Source organism: Nipponia nippon, unplaced genomic scaffold (genome assembly GCF_047370975.1).
Source record: "Nipponia nippon isolate SJK-2023a ecotype South Korea unplaced genomic scaffold, ASM4737097v1 scaffold_9, whole genome shotgun sequence".
Taxonomy (NCBI): domain Eukaryota; kingdom Metazoa; phylum Chordata; class Aves; order Pelecaniformes; family Threskiornithidae; genus Nipponia; species Nipponia nippon.
Genome location: NW_028262413.1, coordinates 43,897,852 through 43,904,404, shown reverse-complemented (window position 1 = coordinate 43,904,404; position 6,553 = coordinate 43,897,852). Strand labels below are relative to the sequence as shown.

The 6,553-nt window shown below is 51.4% G+C and overlaps 1 long non-coding RNA gene across 2 annotated transcripts; it reads right to left on the bottom strand.

The window, feature by feature from the left end:
• Positions 1 to 614: 614 nt before the first annotated feature.
• On the bottom strand, positions 615 to 4,030 carry LOC148050305 (uncharacterized). 2 transcript variants are annotated; one of them, XR_015701702.1, is made up of 4 exons: positions 3,896 to 4,030; positions 3,708 to 3,770; positions 3,424 to 3,628; positions 615 to 1,209 (listed from the first exon to the last, which is right to left on the bottom strand). It is a non-coding gene; the product is annotated as an uncharacterized LOC148050305 (long non-coding RNA). The 2 variants fall into 2 exon arrangements; XR_015701703.1 differs by having other exon boundaries at positions 3,424 to 3,609.
• Positions 4,031 to 6,553: the final 2,523 nt, after the last annotated feature.

Here is a 6,553-nt window from a genome sequence, read left to right as displayed (position 1 = left end):
GTCCTGTGCTTGTATGTGTGAGTGCACATCAAATGCACGTGCTCTGGGAACAATGCAGGTATTTGAGCCCCACCTGATTAAGAGCTGTTTGCTGGCACAGGGCCGTGCTAGCATGATGGTACCAACCATGGGACATGAGTTTTTGTTTGCTCAGGGACCTCTAAACCCAGCACTGCACTGAGCTCTGCAGGAAAGCTATGCCAAGATCAGGCTCCTCCGAGTGAATTTCCAGTCCATCCTCAGGGACCTGCCCTGGTACCCAGCACAGAGTGGGAATCAAGGGACCATTCAACATCCAGTCTCCTTCCCTTAAGAGCTGGAACAACATCAGGGATTGGGGAGTTTCAGGGCTGGAATTTGTGGCAGCGATGCTTTAGGTGCCTGACAGCACAGGGGATGCCACGCTTAACAGGTTCACCCATGAGCTACGTTTCCTCCTCTGCTTCCCCAGTGCCTGCTCTAACCACCGAGATACAGAGCCATGCTCATACTTGCATGTTCTCTCTGGCCCAATTTTTCTGCAAAGTGGAACTGTTTCAGGAGGAAATGATGGAAACGCGGCCCATTTCTCTCCTTCATCTCCCAGCAGAGATGGGGCAGGGGCTTACGTCCTCTCAGGTGGAGGAGGACCTTGAGCATAGATCACCATCCCTCTGGGGCTAGTCTAACCCCGTGAGGGCTGGTGGAAGGGCAGGGAAAGCACACCTTCCAGAAGGGAAAAGACAGCAGGTCAGTCCTCTTTCTTCATCCGGTTCATTTTCTCTTTTAAAGCCCTGAGAACTCCTTCTCGATGAGACCCCTTGGGCAAGCACAGAGGCCTCATTTGTGAAGGGCTCAGAGAAAAAGCAGAAAACACCAAGCTGTTCAGCACTTCCAAGGGACAGAGAACCCTAGACCTGCCCAGAGGCAAATTCTAGGCACTTGCCAGGCTTCAAGGGGAAAAGCTGCGGTTCCTACGGGTTTATTTTGACCAGCAGCTGCACAAGCATTTTGAGAAGCCACATTTTGGACATAGGTGTGTAAGTGCCTTTTTACACCTAGCCTAAGCTGCCTTTGAAAATTGGTTTTAGATGGCTCTGCAAATATTATCTTACTATTACTTTGTTGAATGGGGGACCGAAATCATTTGCTTGTGGAAGGTGTGTGTTGACGAGAGATTGTTCTTCAATGTGTAGCTTAGATATCAACAGAAGATGGCAGAAATGTTTCCTGAAAGAAAAATGTAATCAGTTCTGGGTTAGAATTCTTGTGTATATAGCAAAAATCAATTCATTTTTATAGAATGTAGGATCAATAATATGTATCTGTGCTCTTGGACACCAGTATTTCTAAAATACCATGCAAGTCACGGCAGGCCTTGTTTAAGTTAATGAGAGTTTTGCCATTGATTGTTTGGTTATGTTTCACTTTATATTTCTTCTTCAGTACCTGGTGTTTTTATTTTACACAGATTTTAACTCCAGAGTGACAATTTTTTTCTTTTTCTCCAGGATTTCTGTCCTCTATTAAAACCCTATGCACTCCCTTTGCTATTGATTACACTCACAGACTTTTATCTTCAGCTTATAACTTATTTTATTCACTACTTAAAAAGTGAAGATAAAACATGAAAAAGGGAATTGTGTGATTATCCCACGAACAGTGCCATTTTTTGAGAATGTACCTAGCTGCTAACAAAATAGAAGAACTTTTTTTTTTTTAATGGCATGACATGTTCCAAACTATGATAAGGTTTTGGGCTAATTAAATAAGAAGTAAGGTTTGTTAATGTATGGGTTTTATGATAGATGTTAGCAAGTTCAGTCTTTCTTTGTTGTTTTGGGTTTTTGGTTTGGTTTTTTTTTTTTTTTTTTTGCTTCATATTTTAAAGTTTCCTTTTATGTGTTTGAAAAATGAGTAAAAGTGTCAAGCCTTATCACACCTGACCTTGCTTTTTGGCTAGCCTCTTTCCCTTATCTATCAAACACATTACTCTCCCCATCATAACGTGGTAGTGCAAACATCGCAGCTGGCCGGCAAACATGACCAAAGCTACCTTTAAACTACCTCTAGACTCTTTAAACTCAACTAAAAGGCTGATTAGGTTCCACCTCTTTGGTCATTATCTCATTTCGATAGCCACGCAATGAAAAAGCAATCTAGTAAAAAGCCGTCTCATAGGAAAACTAGTTAAAGTGTGTGCTTGCTTAGGACGGTGTACTTAAAGAAAACAATTTATTCGTTCGTCAAAACCAACTGTGTAAACTAGTTTAGCTGTTTGCCGACGCTTGGAATGAACAAACGTTGTTGTTTTCCTCCCGGAGCCCCGCGGGGAGGGGGGAAGGACCGAGCGCTCGGCGGCCCCGGGTCCGGCCCTGCGCGGCCCCGGCGCTCCGGCACCGCAGGGCGGGCAGGGCCCCGGGGGGCCGCCCGGCTCCTCGCCAAGGGCAAAAACCCGCACCCAGCCCCGCAGCAGCCCACCAGCGGGGTGCCCCATCCCCTCTTTGGGCAGGTAGAAACGACGCCTCGCCGAGAAAATCGGTGGGAAAACCCGATCGCGCTCCATCGCTCTCTTGCTTATGGCAAGGGGACGCTCGCCCCGTGGCTGCCAGGGAGGTGTAGTCACCCCCCTGCGCTGTTTGATCCGTTCTCCCTCCCCACCTTCCTCGGAATTACCTTTTTTACCCCCTTTTCTAAACAAATTTAAAAGGGAGAGATTAGGACGGGGAGGGAGAGGCTGGCTGCGAGCGGCAGGGTGGGGTGCGAGGCTGCAGCCGGCTGGTGTAGGAAACCACAAGCCTTGCTCGGGTGATATTTGCTCGGGTTTCTTTTGCAAGCGCGGCACAATGGCAACTATTCAGAAATCAGTCAATATGACCTGGGACTAACAAGCCCTAAAAACATATCTGCTTCATTCTCACAGAGCCTAGGGATCATGTTTTTAAGTGGGATTTACTTTACTTTGTCAACAGAACAGGTAATGTGGGAAGTCCCTGCTGTGGGGTAAAAGCGGTCACCGTCCCCTCCACCAAAAGAGCTGTTTGGACCATAAAACCACCTTTTGTGGCCAGCTGAAGAGGTTCCAGCACAGGTGGTCCTAAGTGACAGGATATCCCCCAAGCAAAAATAAGCTGGAAAGGAGAAATGCCCTGGGAAATGCCCAGGCAATGAAACCGGCCTCCCTCGGGGCGTGGGGGGGTCCCCCGCTGGGCATCGCCCGCCGGCGGCTTCCCAGGGGCTGAGGGTGCCGGGAGGGTGGGCAGGGAGAGGAACCCTGGCCACGAAGGGGTTACGAGCCCGGCGACTGGAGCTATTTGTCACCGGCACCCACTAGCAAATAAAAAAAGAAAAAAATTACTGATTAACGTGATCTGTCAATACGCCTTTGCCCCGCGGGACAGGAACCGATCTATTACCTGGCACCTCCTTTGCCATCTCCCTCACCTTGCTAAGCCTTTGCATCCCTCGCCTGGCCCTGAGTCACGGGTAAACACCGCCGGGTGCCAGGCTGCGCCCGGGGTACCCGCCCGGGGCGGGCGCCGCCGGGGCCGCCCGAGCCTCCCTGCCCCGGGGCCGGGTCGCAGCCTCGGGCTCGCATCGGGCGTGGGTTTCGGCTAGGTTTGGGGGCTCCTGCGAGACAAGAGTGCAGCTTTGAGAGAGCGAGGGAGTGAGGTCCCCACCTTCCCGAGGTGCACAGGAGGAAAAAAAAAAAAAAAAAAAATAATCACCTGCAGGCACGGAGAGCCGGCTGCGGGGGGGGCGAGGACTTGCTCCGGAGCGCATCCCTGCCTCTGCAGCAGGAAGGGAAAAAAATAAAAATAACACTATTTAAAAAAAATAAATAAACAGTTGGAAAAGTTTATTTCCTGTGGCACAGCGTGGCTGGACTCAGGGGAAACAGGCAAAAAAGTAGCACCTTAGTTAAACCTGCCCCAGGTGCGCCGCAGCGGGGCTGCGCGGGGTCTCAGCGGCACCAGCCCGGACCTGGGGACCCCCCTCTCCGGTACCGCCGCTCACGGGCTGCCCGGGAAGGGACCAGCAACCCCGCTGCGGGGAGCAGCCACTAGGAAGCAGCCCTCCTTGCGCAAATTAATTCATCCCAGAGCTTGTTAAACAATTTGCAGGGCGGGAATGTTGTGGGCTGGGGGGGTTTTGCTTTTTTTTTTTTTTTGGGGGGGGTGGTGTTTTGTTTTTAACTCCTCTCGGGGGGCAAACAGCAGCTGGCAGCCAAAAGACTTTCTGAACTGTTTAATCTGGGGAAAGTGAGGAGAAAACTGACGTCTGACTCTCTCCGCATTTTAAATATGCTTGAATACAATTGACCGACCGCCGCTATTAAGCATTCGACGTGGCTGATGGTGCTGCACTCAGGTGCTTTGAAAGTCCCAGAAAATGCTCATTTGCAGGAAGAACTTTTTAAAAATAAAGGGCTCGGAATAAATTAAGAGGCTGAAGGCATTTGTGCGAGCGTTGGCATCACGCTTGTGTAAGCATTCCTCCACCTCTCTCCGTACATCAAATTTTTATCTCGGAAAAGCCTAGGAGCTATGCGGTACTGGTTCATAGAAACCCCTCTCCGTATTTCCCGAAAACCTCGTCTGTGCTGTAGGACCTGCTGTGTTAAATTATGATCCAAAGGCTGTGGGGTGGGAACAATCAATCAGAATACCTGGGGTAGTGTGTAATGTGTGTGCTCTTGCCAGCGGGAGCAAGCGGCCCCTGAACACAGTCCCCCAGCAGGTTAAATAAATATGATACTATAGACAAACCGAGAGGATCACATGGCCGCATCAATCAGCTGTTGATAAAATACAATCTTCCTTTAATACACGCTGGGAAAGTTATTTAACACTTACAAAACCTGAATCCAGTGCTGTTTCTTTTAGTAAAAGGGGAGAAAAATATTCTTTGAAAGTGCGACTCTTCTTAAAAGGCAAGGAGAGGTGACAGTTGCATTTTCCTGGGGGATATAATAGAAAGCTTTTAATGAAGCCACAGACACTGTACAAAGTACGAGAGCCGCGATGCTGGAAAAATACAGAAGCTGTTAAAAGAACAAGTCAATGCAGAAGTGGCCGGAGCCGATTCCAGGCTGAGCACTAGGGTTTCTTTCCTTTTCGTTCATGTTTTCACAAGCCGGGTGGCTGAAAGGCTCCCCAGAACAGTTTCTGCTTGGCATGCCTTTAGGGACGAGCACCTCCGAGGAGGATGCGGCCGGGGGGTCTCCCCTCCCAGTTCAGCATTTTATCGGAGCTACTGGGCAGTTTGAGCGGCTGAAGAAGCAGGACACGGATGCCTTCTTTTAATGGAGTTTGTCAGAGACATAATAAAAGATTAGAGTTTCCTAAAAGAAATCAGTTCTCCCGGGTATTTGTTGAAACAAAAAGTTGTTGGCAGTGGCGGATCGCGGGGCTTTTTGGTTGGATTTTTTTTTTTTTTCGCGGCCGGTAGGAAGGAGCGGGGCTGTGGGGTGCAATGAGTTTTCCCCGCCTCAGGGAAGGGAGAGTGGAAGAAGTTTTGCCTACTGAGATAAAAAGGGCTGTCGCCCCAGTACGCTTTGGGATTCTCGCCCATTCGTTAACTTCTCGCTTCCCACTCACTTAAATGCCCTTTTTCATTCCCATCCCGGTGCTTCGTGCCACTTTTACCCCGTGGCAGGCCCCGATCCTGCCCGGCTCTCCCCTGCGGGCTGCAAAGCCCCCAATACGTTTGGAGGGGTGCGGGGCCAAACACCTCCCCCGGGCACCGAGCCCCTCTCCCGCCTACCTGAAGCTCCTCAAGGCACCGGGAAAAGTCAGCACCAAACCTCGGGGAGCTCGGGCATAAATCACTGGGCAGCCAAAACCTCCAAGGGGAAAGGCAGGAGGAAATTCTGACAAGGCTTCCCCTAACAAATGAAGATTAATGCCCACTGTAGAAAGGAAGCGTTTGGAAGTGATGTTTATACAACAGAAATCTTGGAAATGGGGGAAAGAAGGGGGGAAAAAAAAAAAAAAAAAAAAAAAGCCCGGGAGGCGGACAGTGCCGGGCCGGTGGCATCCCGAGTGCTGAAATCCGTGGTTGACGGGCCAAAACGGCGCTTGGCGCCCGGTCCTCCCCGCGGCGCGGCCGCCAGCGCTTTGCAGCGGGGGACGCCCGCGGGCCGTGGCTGCGCCCCGCCGGGCGTCGCGGGTGGGCGCCGCGGGGGTGCCCTGGGCTCTGCGGCTGCCGCCGGGGCGCCTCGGGGTGGGGGGGGAAACGCCGGGAAAGCACGGCCCGGGAGAGGGGGGCGCGGAGCCCGGGAGGGGGGCGCGGTCCGGTGCCCCCCGAAGGCGGGGGGAGGCGGCGGGGTCCCCGCAGCCGGCTCTGAAGGAGCTGCGGGCGCCTTCGCTCCTCTAATCTGTTTGGAAAGTTGCGCTAAAGAGCTCTTTACCTGCAACAGACACCCTTAAGCACTCTCCAGGGGCTTGTTGGGCAGATGTAATGGCAAGGCCAGGGGGTCTTGTTTGGCTAGACGTAGGGACATTTGTCATGGCTGACCTGTGAACTTCAGCTTCTGAGCCCAGAACTGTAAGGAGAGGCTCGGGCTAATGTA